The sequence below is a fragment of the Dasypus novemcinctus genome, chromosome 13, assembly GCF_030445035.2.
Source record: "Dasypus novemcinctus isolate mDasNov1 chromosome 13, mDasNov1.1.hap2, whole genome shotgun sequence".
In the NCBI taxonomy this organism is placed as follows: Eukaryota; Metazoa; Chordata; class Mammalia; order Cingulata; family Dasypodidae; genus Dasypus; species Dasypus novemcinctus.
The window spans coordinates 113,896,714-113,914,975 of NC_080685.1; the positions used below are offsets into that span (position 1 = coordinate 113,896,714).

General features: G+C 37.7%; 1 non-coding gene and 1 pseudogene across 1 annotated transcript; one reads left to right on the forward strand and one right to left on the reverse strand.

Annotated features, from left to right (window-relative positions):
- The window catches only part of LOC101432548 (tyrosine-protein kinase Fyn pseudogene), a 95,529-nt pseudogene that overhangs the window by 24,539 nt on the left and 52,728 nt on the right, over nt 1-18,262 (reverse strand).
- LOC111759325 (U6 spliceosomal RNA) lies at nt 11,083-11,189 on the forward strand. The gene has a single exon (XR_002793348.1). It is a non-coding gene; the product is annotated as a U6 spliceosomal RNA (small nuclear RNA).

Sequence of the window (18,262 nt, forward strand, 5' to 3'; positions counted from 1 at the left end):
TGTTTGCCTCACATCTATATCAAGAGGGGGCTTAGATTTCCCATGGATGATGGATGCAATTCTCCTGCTTTCAGTTGTAGACCCTCTTGGCTCCCTGGTGTGGTGGTTGACCTTCTTCACGTCCCTGTTAGCTGGCTGGGGTAAGTCCAATAAACTGGAGGGTAGGAGTCTGTTGGGACTCAGGGCTTAGCTATCACATGGACAGTCCAGAGATTCAGGTCCCCTGGCACTAAACCCCAGTGCCAACCACAGGTCTGGTAACAGTAACAAGAGAGGCTTGTGAACAAAGATCACATCTGAGTCCAACTTCATCACACTCAGGATCACAAACTCCAAAGTAGGGTCAACTGACATGGCACTGAATTCCATCTGCCATGACCATAGAACCTATGGGTCTCTGTAGCCCTAAGAAGAACCAATACCTGGGATTGTATCTAGTTTAGCTTTCTCTGGGACTCTGCTGAGGTGTGCATAAGGGCAACCCCTCTGATAACCTCCTGGCTCTTTTTGGAGACTCATAGCCATATAAATTCATTTGTCCTTTCCATTTCCTGCTTTTATGCAAGGTAAAAAAAAAATTAACTCCTGATATTACATATAGGCTGAGATATTCTGCTGGTGTGAGTTGACCCTTTTATTCAAGGTCATTTTCTAGTTACATCATCAGTTTGTACTTGGTAGTAATCCCTCGGTGCCAGGGAGGCTTATCCCCAGGAGTCATGTCCCATGCTGGGGGTAAGGCACTGCATTTACATGCTGAGTTTGGCTTCGAGACTGGCCCATTTGAGCAACATGGAGGCTCTCAGGAGGTAATTCTTAGGCACCCTGCAGCTCTAGGCCTAGTTCTTATTTCAGAAATAGGCTCACAAGCTTAGTCATTAGTATCAAGGGCTCATTGTTGGACCATTCTACTTTTTTGGTCTTTGCCATTGCACTTAGGGGATTGTTGCTGTTCCATTAGGGAATGTGATAGAGCTCCCCTGGCTAGGAACTCAGCACTCCCTCAGTTGTCATTTTTAACTGTAGTCACTATGAAAATATCCAAACATTTTTATGTACCCTGTATATATGCCCTGGAGAACTCCCTCCCAACCATGTGCCAGTTGGGAGATTTTTGATGACTGTTTCAATCCCTTCACTTGTCATTGGTTTGTTGAGGTCTTCTATTTCTTCTAAAGCCAGTGTAAATGTTTCATGTGTTTCTAGGAATTTGTCCATCTCACTCACATTTTCTAGTTTTGTGTTGTTTTTTTCTTTGCATACAGTTGTTCATACACTCCTCTTATTATCTCTTTTATTTCTACAGGGTCATTGGCAATGTCTTCCCTCTCATTTATTTTATTTTATTTATTTTTGTCTTCTCTCTTTTTTTCTTTGTCAGTCTAGCTAAGAGTGTCAATTTTTTTGATCTGCTCAAAGAACCAACTTTTGGTTTTGTTGATTCTTTTTGTTTTCTTTTTCTTTTTTTTTTTTTTAAGATTTATTTATTTATTTAATTCCCCCTCCTCCCCTGGTTGTCTGTTCTCTGTGTCTATTTGCTGCATCTTGTTTCTTTGTCCACTTCTGTTGTCATCAGCTGCATGGGAAGTGTGGGCGGTGCCATTCCTGGGCAGGCTGCACTTTCTTTTGCACTGGGCAGCTCTCCTTATGGGGTACACTCCTTGCGCGTGGGGCTCCCTACGCGGGGGACACCCCTGCATGGCAGGGCACTCCTTGTGCGCATCAGCACTGCGCATGGGCCAGTTCCACACGGGTCAAGGAGGACCGGGGTTTGAACCACGGACCTCCCATGTGGTAAACGGATGCCCTAACCACTAGGCCAAGTCCGTTTCCCTCTTTTTGTTTTCTGTTCTCAATTTCATTTATTTCTGCTCTGATCTTCACTATTTCTTTCCTTCATCTTCGTTTGGGATTAGTTTGCTCCTCTTTTTCTAGTTCTTCAAGGTGTACAGTTAGACCACCAATTTTAGCTCTTTCTTCTTTTTTAGTGTAAGCATTGAGGGCTGTAAATTTCCCTATCAGCACTGCTTTTGTGGTGTCCCATAGGTTTTGATATGGTGCATTCTCATTTTCATTCATATCAAGATATTTGCTGAATTCTCTTACACTTTCTTCTTTGGCTCACTAATTGTTTAAGACTGTGTTGTTTAATCTCTATATATTCATAAATTTTCCCTTTTTCTGCTGATATTGATTTCCAGCTTCATTCCTTTATGATCAGAGAAAGTGTTTTTTATAATTTCAATCTTTTTAAATTTATTGAACCTTATTTGTGATGCAACATATGATCAATTTGGGGAAGGATCTATGGGTACTTGAAAATAATATATATCCTGCTGTTTTGGGGTGCAATGCTCTATAGATACCTGTTAGGTCTAGTTCATTTATCATATTATTCAAGTTCTTGGTTTCTCTATTTATCCTCTATCCAGATGTTCTACCCAATAGTAGGAGTGGTTTATTGAAATCTCTAACTAATATTGTAGAGACCTGTATGTCTCCCTTCAGCTTTACCAATGTGTATCTTGGGGTACAGAAATTAGGTGCATAAATATTTAGAATAGTTATTTTTTCTTATTGAATTGCCCATTTTATTAATATATAATGATCTTCTTTATCCCTTTTAACAGTTTTGCATTTAAAATCTATTTTGTCCAATACTAGTATCACTATTCCAGCTTTTTTTTGGTTAGTATTTGCATGTTATATCCTTTTTCCAACCTTTCACTTTTAAAATGGTTGTATCCTTACTTCTGAGATGAATCTCTTGTAGACAACATACAGATAAGTCCTGTTTTTAAATCCATTCTATCAGTCCATGCCTTTTGATTTGGGAGTTCAAGCCATTAACATTCACTGTTATAACTGTAAAGGCATTACTTACTTCATCCATTTTGACATTTGGCTTTCTGTATCATGTCTTCCTATAGTGTATCATTTTACCCTTTCTAATATTCTTCATTTCTATACTCTTCTCCAAGTCTCTCACCCTTGCTTTTTCCTTTCAGGTTGAAGGACTCCCTTTAGTATCTCTTCTAATTCTGGTCTTTGGTAACATATTCTAATAATTTTTGTTTGTTTGTGAAGACTTTGAACTCCCCTTCATTTTTGAAGGACAACTTTGCCAGGTACAGAATTCTTGTCTGGCAATTTTTCTCTTTCAATATCTTAAATATGCCATAACACTTTCTTCTCTCCTCTATAGTTTATGAGAAGAGGTTGGCATTTAAACTTACTGAGTTTCCATTTTATGTGATGCTTTGCATTTCTCTTGCTTCTTTCAAAATCTTCTTTTTATCACTGATATTTTTCATTCTGAATAGTAGGTGTCTCAGGCTAGGTCTGTACGTATGTGTTCTATTTATGGTGCATTGTCCTTCTTGGATAGTGGTATTTATGTCTTTCATAAGGGAAAGGAAGTTTTCAGTCATTATTTCTTCAAAAAATAGTTCTGCCCCTTTTTCTATTTTCCTCTCTTTCTAGGACCCTGACAATGCATATGTTTTTGCATTTTGCATTGTCATTCAATTCCCTGAGAACCTGTTCCATTTTTTCCATTCTCTTCTCTTTTTACTCTCCTTTCTTTTCCAGTTCACATGTTTTGTCTTTGAAATCACTAATTCTGGGCAGTGGACTTGCCCCAGTGGTTAGGGCAGCCATCTACCACATGGGAGGTCCACAGTTCAAACCCCAGGCCTCCTTGACCTGTGTGGAGCTGGCCCATGTGCAGTGCTGATGTGCACAAGGAGTGCCGTGCCACACAGGGGTGTCCCCCACATAGGGGAGCCCTACGTACAAGGAGTGCACCCCATAAGGAGAGCCACCCAGCACAAAAGAAAGTGCAACCTGCCCAGGAATGGTGCCACACACGCAGAGAGCTGACACAACAAGATGACGCAACAGAAAGAAACACAGATTACTGTGCCACTGGCACCAACAGAAGCAGACAAAGAAGATGCAGCAAATGGACACAGAGAACAGATGACTGGGGTGGTGGGGGGGGGAAGGGGAGAGAAATAAATAAAAATAAATCTTAAAAATAAAGAAATCACTAATTCTGTCTTCGTAAAGGACAGATCTGCTCTTATATACCTCTAAAATATTTTTACTCTCATCTCTCATGTCTTTCATTCCCATAATGTCTGTTTCATCTCTTTACAGATATTCAAATTGTTCTTTATGCTCTCCCAGTGTCCTCTTAATATCCTTTATCTCTTTCATCATATTTTCTTTCAATTCTTTAAATTGATTTAGTAGAGTTGTGTGATTATCATTGATTAGTTGCCTTAAATCCTGAATCTTTTCTGTACATTGGGTTTGTTCCTTTGGCTGGGCCATGTCTTTCTGTTTTGTAGTATGGCCTGTATTGTTTTGCTGATATTTAGGCATCTGAAATGTTGGTGAATTTACTCTAACAACCCATTTCTCTCTCTTGTCTATCGTTTTTATTTTTTCACAACCTGAATATTCAGCTTAACTTATCCTAAATTTTAAAAATTGCCTAGCCTTAGCTACCAAAATCATGCCAGGGACTTACTAATGGGGCATAGACTTTCTAGCAGGGTTGGGTAAAGAGAGCTCTAAAGGCAGTTTTTGTCCATTTAGTTTCCAGACTGACCAGCAGATGGTCCTTCTTGGCAAAACTTTCCACAGAGTTGTAGCTCTCTAGGTTTCCTTTTGTTTTTGTCTGGTCAGTGCCAAGATTCAAATAGGCTTTGCTGGCTGAATTCACTGAAGAAAAGCCCCTAAAAGCCTAGTAGGGAGGAAGATGTCTGCTCTCCTCTCAGTTGCAATGTTCCAGGGATTTTATCCCTGTTCAATATATTGGGGGTGGGGGAAGAGAGCCCTTCCTGGTGGCTGGGAGGTTTAGTAAACTCACAGTTTGTTTCAGCTTTTTCATCTGTCTGTCCTTCACCCTCCTGGGAACTGTGAAGCACCATCCAGGTCTGCTGACCCCCAAAGCAAGTCCCTCAGGCACCTTTTGGCTCTTTCTCCATAGTATTTATGAGAGTACTGAACTTTATCTGCCTAATCTGACACCATGTAGCCACAATCCTCCTGCTTATTTCTTTCTCCCCTGTATTTTTATCGAAATTTTGTCATCTAATGCTTCTTTAAAAAAATTAAAATATTAAAAAGTCTAGAGTTTAAAAAAACTAATATATAAGAAAGTGTGCCCACAAATTATGAAATTTAACTTCTGGTACTTTACTATATTTCCCTTTCTGTTAAACCATCACTGAATTTCACAAAAATAATAATATTTTTCATTCACCCTACATGGTATAATAAAAACTGCATATGGAATTTATAGATACGCATGATGGAATATGAAATGAGTAACAGCATTTAAAATCAAAGGAAAACAAAGACAGTTATTGTTTGATTTGGAGGTGATAACTGGTCAGGCTCTAGGTAAACAAGACAATAGAAAATACTGTATAACAAGGTAGCTCCACTACATAAGAAGTGGTTTTGTGTTATGTAAACTGGCATTATATAAGTTAAAATGTATGTTGGGCATTCTAAAATTGACTGAGGTGGTGACAACACAACTCTATGGTGAAAATGAGAGCCATCGACTGTACATTTTGAATAGGTTGTACAAAGCATGAGACTGTATAACACAGGGAATCCAGTGGTGGAAGATGGACTGTGGTTAACAAAAGAAATAGGAGAATTTCCTACCAGGAACTATAACAAATATGTAATACTAATACAGGGTGTTAATAACTGGTTGAAAATACACCAATATTATAGTTAATAGTCATGTTTTGGCAATGCTCTTTCATAGTTTGCAACAAATGTTTCGCAACAAATGTTTCACAACACAGCAGGATTTGGGTGGTGGGGCAATGTATGGGAGACTTGTATGATGACATGCATATTTTTTGGGTAAATTCACAACTTATACTATACACTTATTGTTTATGTATGTTCATGTATAAATTATGTACTTTAATAAAATTTTATTAAAATGTATTTTTGCAACTTGAGGCCTATCAAATATTTTTAAGTTATAAATGATTGCTGAGAGAGTTATTTTTAGTTAAAAAAATGAAAGAAAGTAGTAAAAGGGTAGCTGGAAGGAAAACTATAAATTACTGTATTAGTCAGCCAAACGGGTGCTAGCAAAATACCAGAAATCTGCTGAGTGTTATAAAGGGTATTTATTTGGGGTAGGACCTTACAGTTACCAAGCCATAAAGCATAAATTACTTTTCTCACCAAAGTATTTCCACATGTTGGAGCAAGATGGCTGCTGACATCTGCAAGGGTTCAAGCTTTCTGGGCTCCTCTGGGCTCAGCTCCTCTGGTTCCTCCACAAGGTCAGCTGTAGACAATCAGGCAAATGGCTCTGTTTCTCTCCCTGGGGCTCCAGTTTCAGAATCAAACTCCAGCATCAAAACTCCAACATTGAAAGCCTGCAACTTTGTCCTTTGCCATGCCTTTATCTGTGAATCCCCACCCACCAAGGGGCAGGGACACAATACCCTAATGACATGGCCCAATTAAGGCCCTAATCATAACTCAATCAGGCCCAGGTACAGATCAGATTACAAACATAACCCAATGTCTATTTTTGGAATTCATAACCATATCAAATTGCTAAAATTACAACACTCAGAAGGCAATTACAAACTTGGTAAATATTAATCTAAGTATGTTATTATTAATTTATAATCCCGTCCATTGGGATTTTTTTATATATGTAATTTATACATTGTGGTATAATGTATGAGTATAATGTAGGTATAATGTATGTGGTATAAAGAATGAGGGTGCGGGCATGGGTATCTCTCTTGAGGAAAGATCATTCCTTGGAACCAACATCAATTGCTTAAAACTTCCTTCTTTTAACTAACCCATGTCGGATAAATTGTCTTATTTAGTTTTGTATACTCTAGATAACATTGTCTAGGTGACATGCCAAGCCTCAACATTATCTAAATGCTGCCCTGACTCTCATATCCCACCATACACATAAACACTTCTCTTTTTCCATAGATGCAAGAATTTAGTTTTGTTGCACTGCTTTTGTCCAAGAAGAAAGGTCAGGTGTCAGACCTATACTTCTGAATGATTCTTCTCATAGAATCCTTAACATTTTCTGTTTATCAGTATATAGACAAAGAGTTGTAATATGAGGGTATCCAAGGTGTAAAAAACAGAAACTTCTGCCTTTGGCTCCATTGAGGAGTTTGCATTTGGCTGTGCATACATGAAAAGCACAGTCCCAAAGAGTAAACAGACAACCAGGAGGTGGGATGGCAGGTGAAGAAGGCTTTTATCTGCATCTACCCCTTGCTAGATCAGATCCTCAAAATTACTTTTCCTTTGGAGGAATTACCTTTCTTCCTTTACTGATTCTTTCTTTTCATTGTCCTTGTTTGCATAATTTATTTCTATCATTTTTGCATATTATGACTCATTAGCTTTCATCTTTCTAAAGTCCATTTTATTTCTCTTCAGTGAATGTGTATTGTTGTCTGTTCATCTGTTTAATACAAAAGCCTTAAAAATGCCAATGAGAAAGATTTACCCTCATTTGTTGTCATATTACAGGTAGGTGGATAAAGATGATGTGAAATATCCTGATTTTAATTTAATTAATGTAATTAAATATATATTAAGTTTTTATTCTCTCTCAAAATTTGTAGTATGGAATGGGCATAATATCAAATACAGAATACCCAAGGCAGAGTTATGGAGCATTTTTACATCATACCTTATACCCAAAGAATTAAAAAATATCAATGCATATTATTAAAGTGTATAAAGTAAAGCAATCACCGGACATTGTAAATCCTCACAGGGCCCACTGGATGGAATGGGGGAGAGTATGGGCCATGATGTGGACCATTGACCATGAGGTGCAGAGGTGCCCAAAGATGTACTTACCAAATGCAATGGATGTGTCATGATGATGGGAATGAGTGTTGCTGGGGGGGGGAGAGGTGGGGTAGGGGTGGTGGGGTTGAATGGGACCTCATATATATATATTTTTTAATGTAATATTATTACAAAGTCAATAAAAATAATAAAAAAAAAAGAATATCCATAGGAAGAATTCTTCAGGGCACCCCTACCTTTTCAAAGAGGATTTTTAATCATCAAATTCATTCTTCTAACCAATTAAATTATCTGATAGATTTGATATGTTCTTTAAATAATTAACTGACATGAGATAAAAAGAATTATGTAATCCAAGTATTAGAAATTCTGCCTGTTGATGTAATAAGCCAGGTTCTAATTCTAGCCTTAACAATTGTTTCCAAATTTTGTGACCCTTTTTCATTCTTTCCTGGAACATCCCTTTTAAAAGTGCCTTGGGACCTTTGATTCCTTAAGTCCCAGAGGTGCACTGACTTCTTGACCTCTCAGATTCCCAAAGGAGCCCTATTGCATTAGATATCTGATTTCTGGTTTTTCCCCACGATAATTAATTTAGGTGGATAAACAGGAACACAAATCTGAGGTTGACCTACATGGTAATTATTAGATGTCTTATTATATTAACAAGTCCCAAGACCATTGTTCAAATATTTCATAACAGACATTTTACTGCATTTCCCCAAACAGTAAAACATCATCTCATTATTCCAGCCATTATAGCATCTATATTTTCCCTACTGTTAAGATTCTATCCTGTTTAGTTGTTTTTACTATACCAAGGGAAGAGGAAGGAGGGATGACTCTATGTTCTGAATCCAAGTGGTTTACATGGCTGTAACTCATACATAGTCATAGGACAGTAATCCTTCATTTCCCATAAGAAGATGACCTTTGTTAGTGACTCATTCAAGTCTATTTGGAAAATAAAAAATATATATATGCTTTCAGATGTTTCACATTAAGTGTTCATTTAAACATATATAGCTCAGCGATAACTGAACTACAATGATAATGAGGTTAGACTGGACTGTTTGAGATTGTTCATTCATCAGTTTTCAGTATCCATAAGACACAATCAATGAAAAAATATTTTATTAGATCATGGAAATATTTTCACAGTACTGGAAAATAAATCTCAATGCTCAGGCCCTCCTAAAAAATATATCAGTAAAGTCATTTGCATGTAAAGTATAGGCTTACAATAAGAAAAATGAAACAAAAATTTAACTTTTAATAACAAGAGATTTGCAGGGAAGCCACTTTTTTTTTAACAAAATCACTTTCAAGAAGCTTATCTTTTAGTTTCATATTTAATTTAAATTCTTGTTCTAAATACATAAATGTTCATCTTACTTCATAATACATAAATGTCTCTTACTTCCATAGATAATTATTACATTTTCCTCCCAAGGAAATCTAGAGATTTGATTTAAATCAAATCTCAATTATTAATGGTATTCCAAAACACCATTAATAGAATTGTTTTTAGTTAAACCATTCTTATTGCTTTCTAAGCTGTGCCTCCACTAGGGAAAGCAGAAGGTTTATACTAACACAGAAAAAGGGTAAATCATAAAGATGGCTAGAAGAATAAATCTCAAAATAGCATACAAATATAATTGAGTTATTTAGATCATCTTTTTCATTTCCTTTTTTGACATTGTTATTCACCCTATTTTAATGACCCCAATTGAAAAAATGATTTATTATTTTATACGAATTTTTTATTTATCCTTCTACTCTTTTTTCTCCACCCATGATTTCTTCTGCAGTGTTTTTAATCTTCACCCTTCTAGTAAAATGTAGCCTTTCATTTCCATCTATATCCTTTGTTTGGGTAGCTGTTACTCTCTGGGGTAAAGTTTACACTCTGCTGGTATGTTCTAATGTGGGTATAATTGTTGTTAAATATAGAATATTCCATATAAATTGAAAATCATTGCAAGCACTTAAACTGCTGCTGAAACTCCATGACTCTGCATCACTATCAGCATCTGGACTACATTATCCAGACAACAAAATGTGAATTTCCATTTCCAGAAGGGAGTCTCCATGAATTTGCTCCATGCTGCTTCCATTGTCCAATCTGTTTGTCAGGGTCCTTGCCAGTCAATCTTATAGATGTCTTGCTCCCGACACAAGTGTTGGCTCACACCAAAACAACAGTATGCTATACTGGGTGGGTGGATATTGAGTGTAATCCTCCAATGCTGTGGTGGCCAATCCATCAGGCCATCAGACAAATATTGCTGTTCATGGGTTCTGGGAACTGCCCATAGATATCCTCTGGCTAGAGGTATTCTCAGGCCTGAACCCCAGAGGTCTAGAGGCAATCTTACAGGGGAGTAAACAAAAAGCTTGACAAATGTATCATGCAATTTTGTCAATAAAGCAGTTTTCTATGATCTCCCAGATTAATCCTTATGGGCCACTTGTAAGAACTGCAACCTCCACAGAATTTGGGCTCTGAGAGAGGTTTAGACAGCTAGAGTAGGGGTGCATGCATTGATGAACTTCCTCCAAGTAAGAACAGACTAGTTACTTTGGAATCTGCTGACATATGTGGCACTGCTAGTGAAAAGAAAGGCTAGTGGGGACAGAAATGAGCATTAACCATGACTTGGGACAAGGGATTCATGTACTCATTTAAATTGAGATTGTAGTACTAATCTCTACCTAATGGGGAAAGTTCATTAAAAACCAATAGTTTGGAGAAACGGACTTTGGCCCAGTGGTTAGGGCATCCGTCTACCATATGGGAGGTCCGCGGTTCAAGCCCCGGGCCTCCTTGACCCGTGTGGAGCTGGCCCATGTGCAGTGCTGATGCATGCAAGGAGTGCCCTGCCACGCAGCCTGCCCAGGAATGGCGCCGCCCACACTTCCCGTGCCACTGACGACAACAGAAGCGGACAAAGAAACAAGATGCAGCAAATAGACACCAAGAACAGACAACCAGGGGAGGGGGGGGGAATTAAATAAATAAATAAATCTTTAAAAACAAAACAAAACAAAACAAAAACCAATAGTTTGGAGACCAGCAAGATTAAGAGGGTGAGGATGAAGCTCCAAAATCTTGTTCTCCCAAATAAAGTGTCAGAACCAAATTTCTCAGAACTCTGAAAAACAGTGTAAAGTTTATACCAAGAGAAAGCTAAATCAAGAACAATGAAACTTGAAAAGGGTAGGCTGCTCATTTTGGCAGCACGTATATGAAAATTAGAATGATACAGAGAAATGTTGCATGACTCATGTTCAAGGATAATACCCAAATTTGTGAAGTGTTCCACATTTTTAGTTCTGATAGCAGCAAGAGAAAAGAGATCCATCACATACAAGGGATACGCATAAGATTAAGTACTGATTTCTCATTTGAAACTTTTGAAGTGAGATGGCAGTGGTATGACATATTTAAGGTACAAAGAAAAAAAAAAACACCTAAGAATTCTGTATCCAGGAAAAAATGTTGCTCAAAAATACAGAAGACAGATAGGGAGTGGGGCAAGATGGTGGCTGAGTGAGCGCACCTGAGATTCTCTCCTGCAAAGAAGTGGCTGGGCAGCATTGGAAATTCTTCAGGACCAGGCTGTTTCGGGATTTTGCAGGGCAGGAGGTGTCTGGACATAGAGTTGGTGGGAAGGTAACAGAGAAAATTCATGTATAAGATAAAATTGAGGCTCTATTACACCGAGGTGGGAGCTGCATGCGGGATGCTCCCTCCTGGGGTGGGCGGAGCTGTGGCACCGGTGCTACAGCGGTGATTTCTGGAGGCTCTGTGGTACTGGGGAATTCATAAGCCCTGAGAAAGCTATTGGGGGACTAACAGGTCAGGAGGTCTTCGCAGACCGATTTGGGGAGACAAACGGGAGTTTTATTGCAAAGCGGGGAATTTTTAATTGTGGACACAAATAATAGCGCTTCCACCTAGAGTCCCGCCCCACCCCCCCAAGCCTGGCTGCCGATCTGCAGCAGACTTAAATTGCTAGCAATAAAAAGACACCACAAGGAGGCTGTCTCAGAGTCTGGCAGGGTGGGAGACGTCTGGAAGCCGATTAGGGGAATATTTTGGGAAGCGTGAGAATTTTGGTTTTGGCCTCTGTTATCGGCATTTCCAGCTGGAGCCCCACCCCCAGGCCTGGCTGCTGATCTGCATCATTAAATTGGCTGCAGTGTAGAGGTGACCCCAGGTGGCCGTTCCAGGGGCTTACAGGGTGGGAGGTGTCCTGAAGTTGAATTGGTGATACAGCCACAGAATAGACCCGAGTGAGTGAGTGAATTGCAGGGTAAGGACACATAGGTTAGAGTTTGTGGATGTGACCACTCTCATAGGGCTGGTACCCAGCTGTGGGGATCCCTGAAGGCTGTGTTGCACTGCGGTGCTCCCAGGCTACCTGTTAAGCAGATTTGAGGTTGCCAGGTCTGAGTCCCCTAATCCCTGGTGGCCCATGCCCCAGAGACTCACACCTCTTGAGTCTTCAATATCACAGACTTTCCATCCCTGAATCCATCACGCCCTTTGTCCATCTGAGGTCCTTGAATGTCCTAGCCCTCAACATTTGTGTTTTATCTTTTTTGTTTTGTTTTATTTTGTTTTGTTTTTATTTTTATTTTATTTTATTTTTTAATGTCCTGATTGCTAACATTGCATTATCTCCTAGTCTTTTCTCCCAGCGTATCCCCCAAAGTCTTTTTTTTTCTTCAGTTATTTAGGGCTTATTTGTTGTTGTTGCTGTTGTGGTTGTTCTATATCTTTTTTTTTTTTTTCCCTATTTGTTTCCCTCCCTTTACCCACCCCCTTTTTCTTTCTTTCTTTCTTCTCTTTTTTTTCTCTCTCTCTTGTCCCTCATTTTCTTCTTATTTTATTTTATCTTAATTATACAATAGGTGCTGCAGGGAACACCTCACATTTGCTGTGTTTCCTCATCCTCTGCTGCCTTATTTCTGTGTGAATTGATTTTGGCTACCTACAGTATCTCCTTTCCCTTCATCTTGATATCCTCCATCATCTACTGCCTCTCCTATATTCCACCTCCCTTTCTTTGAACCCCAAAGTGTCTAACTCTTAATTTCTAATACCTTTGTTTTGTTTTCTGTCTTTTATCCACTCTTGAAACTATTGCCTTTCTTTTCTCTTTCCCACTCTCACAAAAACACTAGCTTTTTAATTCATACGATATTCCTCCCATATTCAGTTGACTACCTCATTATAGGTACTCTACCTATATCCATCCTCCCAGATCTCATATTGCTGCTCTGCTAACATTTATTACCAATACTACTTTACACATTTTCCTTTCTTACACGATTGCCTTTCCCAGGCCCTAATACTTTCCTTCAAAAAGAACTCACCAAGCAACAAGAAATTAGAATAAGAAGAACAAAGAGACAAAGAGAAGATATAACACTTACGCAAAAACAACAGCTAATTAATCCCCAAGACTAGACAAAGAAGCTAAGGAACTGATTAAATCCATCAAGATAAAATGATGATCGGACAGCAACAAAAATCTACAAACCAAACCAGTAATCAGGAAAACATGGCTGAATCCAATGAACAAACTAAAAACCAGGAAGGGGAGCAGAACTTCGCACAAGTAATGAAAGATCTCAGAACATTTATCACTGACAAATTTAATGAAGTAAAGGAAGAGATTAACAACATGAAGACAACACTTAGAGGGGAAATTGCAGACATATGCAAAAAGATAACAGATATGATGGGAATGAACACCACAGTTCAAGAAATCAAAAATACACTTGCAGCAAATATCAGCAGACTAGAATAGGCAGAGCAGAGAATTAGTGATGTGGAAGACAGTACATTGGAAATCAAACAGATAGTAGAATTGATCGATGAAAAGATAGAAAAAAATCCAGCTAGGACTTAGGGACCTGAATGACAATGCAAAATGCTCAAACATAAATATTATAGGCATGCCAGAAGGAGAAGAGAAGGGAAAGGGGTCAGAAGGAGTGTTGCAGGAAATAATGGCTGAAAACTTCCCAAATCTACTGAAAGAGACAGATGTATATATCCAAGAAGCACAGCACACCCCAATCGTCATAAACCCCAACAGGCCCACCGCAAGACACACACTTCTCAAATTATCCAATGCTCAACACAAACAGAAAATTCTAAAAGCAGCAAGAGAAATGAAAACCATCACATACAAGGGAAGTGCTATAAGATTAAGTGTTGATTTCTCATCTGAAACCATGGAGGCAAGAAGGCAATGGTATGATAAGTCAAGGTATTAAAAGAAAAAAATTTCCAACCAAGAATACTCTAACTACCTAAACTAGCATTCAAAAATGATGGGGAGTTCAAAACATTCAAAGATAAACAAAATCTGAAAGAGTATGCCAACAAGAAACCTCCCCTTCAAGAAATTCTAAAGGGAGTTCTGCAGGAAGAAAGGAAAAACAGGACAGGCAGAGTTGGAGGAGAGTGTAAGAGCAACAAAAAAGACAAAAAGAGAAGGGAAAACAAACAAACAAAATATGACAAACACAAGTCCAATCAAAATATGGCTAACATAAATAATTCCTTGAAAGTAATAACACTGAATGTCAATGGATTAAACTCACCTATCAAAAGATTCAGACTGGGATATTGGATAAGGAAATATGAGCCATCTATATGCTGTCTACAAGAGACACATCTTGGACCCAGAGACTCAAAGAGGCTGAAAGTGAATGGTTGGAAAACAATCTTACAAGCAAACAATAACCAAAAAAAGGCAGCAGTAGCTATATTAATATCAGACAAAATAGACTTTAAATGTGAAACAATTGTGAGAGACAAAGAAGGATACTACATATTAGTGAAAGGGACAATCTGTCAAGAAGAATGAACAATCATAAATATTTATGCTCCTAACAAGGGCGCCTCTAAATATGTGAGGCAAATGCTGGAAAAACTAAGTGAAAGAATAGATGCATCTACAATTATAATGGTGGATTTTAATACACCACTATCAACTCTGGGTAGAACATCTAAAATGAGAATCACTAAAGAAACAAAATATTTGAACAGTGTATTAGAGGAGCTGGATCTAATAGACATAGACAGATCATTACACCCGAATACAGCAGGATATACATTCTTCTCAAGTGCACATGGATCATTCTCCAAGATAGACCATATGCTAGACCACAAAGAAAGGGTTAATGAATTCAGAAAGATTGAAATCATACAAAATAATATCTCTGACCACAGTGGAGTGAAGATGGAAATTTGCAAGGGCCAGAGGCCCAGATTTCACACCAAGATTTGAAAATTCAACATTCTTAGAAAAAAGGTGGGTCAAAGAGGAAATCTCAAAAGAAATCAATGACTACCTTGAAACAAATGATAATGATAACACAACATACCAAAACTTACGGGATGCAGCAAAAGCAGTACTGAGAGGGAAACTTATAGCCATAAATTCATACATCAAAAAAGAAGAAAGAGTAAAAATTGAAGAACTAACTGCACATTTGGAGGAATTATAAAAAACAACAACAAAGTAATCCAACAGGAAGAAGAAGGAAGGAAATAACAAAGATAAGTGCAGAACTAAATGAAATAGAAAATAAGAAAGCACATGAAAAGATAAACAAGACCAAGAGCTGGTTTTTTGAGAAGATCAATAAAATTGACATACTGTTAGTGAGACTAACAAAGAAAAACAGAGAGAAGATGCAAATACACAAAACAAGAAATAAGAAAGCAGATATCACCACTGACCCACAGAAAAAAGATACTATCATATGAGGATAATTTGAAAAACTATATTCCAACAAAAAATGACAATTCAGAGGAAATGGACAAATTCCTAGAAACACATAAGCAGCCTATATTGACAAAAGAAGAAATTGAAAGTCTCAACAAACCAATAACAAGTAAAGAGATAGAATCAGTCATTAAAAACCTCCCAACTAAGAAGAGCCCAGGGCCAGGTGGCTTCACAGGTGAATTCTATAAAACATTCCAGGAAGACATAACACCAATCCTGCTGAAGCTATTCCAACAAAATTGAAATAGAAGGAACATTGCCTAACTCCTTCTATGATGCCAACATTACCCTAGTACCAAAGCCAAACAAAGACACCACAAGAAAGGAAAATTACAGACCCATTTCTCTAATGAACCTAGATGCAAAAATACTTAACAAAATACTTGCTAATCATATTCAACAACACATTAAACGAGTTATACACCACAACCAAGTGAGATTAATTCCAGGTATGCAAGGATGGTTCAACATAAGAAAATCAATGTAATACACCATATAAACAGATTGAAGGAAAAAAATCACATGATTATATCTATAGATGAAGAAAAAGCATTTGACAAAATACAGCACCCTTTCTTGATAAAAACACTCCAAAAGATCGGAATACAAGGAAATTTTTTGAACATGATAAAGAGTATATATGAAAAACCTACAGCCAACATCATTTACAATGGAGAAATCCTAAAATCCTTCCCTCTAAAGTCAGGAACAAGACAAGGATGCCCACTCTCTCCCCTTCTATTTAACATTGTCTTAGAAGTACTTGCTCAAGCACTGAGGCAAGAACCAGATATAAAAGGCATTCAAATTCAAAACGAAGAAGTCAAAATTTCATTATTTGCAGATGACATGATCCTATACATAGAAAACCCTGAGAGGTCTACAACAAAGCTTCTAGAACTCATAAATGAGTTTAGTAAATTCACAGGTTATAAGATCAATGTGCAAAAATCAGTGGCATTTCTGTACACCAACAATGAACAAGATCAGGAGGAAATCAAGAAACAAATACCATTCACAACACTAATTTAAAAAATCAAGTGTCTAGGAATAAATTTAACTAAAGATGTAAAAAAGTTATACATGGAAAACTATACAAGGCTGTTCAAGGAAATCAAAGAAGACATAAATAAATGGAAGAATATTCCCTGTTCATGGATAGGAAGACTAAATATTATTAAGATGTCTATCCTACCAAAACTGATCTACACATTCAATGCAATCCCAATAAAAATCAACACAGCATTCTTTAAGGAACTAGAAAAACTAGCTATGAAATTTATTTGGAAAGGAAAGAGGCCCCAAATAGCCAAAGACATATTGAAAAAGAAAAACGAAATTGGAGGAATCACACTACCTGACTTCAAAACATACTACAAAGCTACAGTAGTGAAAACAGCATGGTATTGACATAAGGAAAGACACACAGACCAATGGAATTGAATTGAAAGTTCTGATATAGAACCTCATATATAATAGCCATATAATATTCGGTAAAGCCACCAAACTCTCTCAACTGGGAGAGAATGGCCTATTCAACAAATGGTGTCTGGAGAACTGGATATCCTTATGTAGAAGAATGAAAGAGGATTACCATCTCACACCTTATACAAAGATGAACTCAAGATGGATCAAAGACCTAAATATAAGAGCCAAGACCATAAAGACCTTGGAAAGCAGTGTAGGGAAACATCTACAAGACCTTGTAATAGGAAATGGATCATGAATATCACACCAAAAGCACGAGCAGCAAAAGAACAAATAGATATATGGGACTTCCTCAAAATTAAAGCTTTCTGCACCTCAAAGGAGTTTGTCAAGAAAGTAAAAAGGGAACCTACACAATAGGAGAAAATATTTGGCAACCATATATCTGATAAGAGACTGATAACTTGCATATATAAAGAACTCCTAAATCTTGAAAATAAAAAGATAAATAGCCCATTTTAAAAATGGGAAAAAGATTTAAACAGACACTTCTCCAAAGAACAAATACAAATGGCTAAAAAGCACATGAAAAAAATGCTCCAAATCATTAGCTATCAGGGTAATGCAAATTAAAACTACAGTGAGATACCATCTTACTCCCATAAGATTGGCAGCTATGAAAAAAACAGAAGAATACAAATGCTGGAGAGGATGTGAAGAAATGGGAACACTCATCCACTGCTGGTGGGAATGCAGAAGGATCCAACCATTCTGGAGGACAGTCTGGCGGTTTCTCAAAAAACTAACCATAGATTTGCCATATGACCCAGCAATACCACTGCTGGGTATATACCCAGCAGAACTGAAAACAGGGACACAAACTGATATATGCACACCAATGTTCATAGCAGCATTGTTCACTATTGCCAAAAGTTGGAATCAACCCAAATGCCCATCAACAGATGAGTGGATCAATAAAATGTGGTATATACATACAATGGAATACTACTCAGCTTTAAGAACAAATACACTACAAACACACGTGATAACATGGATGAATCTTGAGAACCTTATGTTGAGTGAAGCAACCCAGGCATTGAAGGACAAATTACTTCATGACCTCAATGATATGAAATAAACAGAGAGCTAGAGATTGGAAG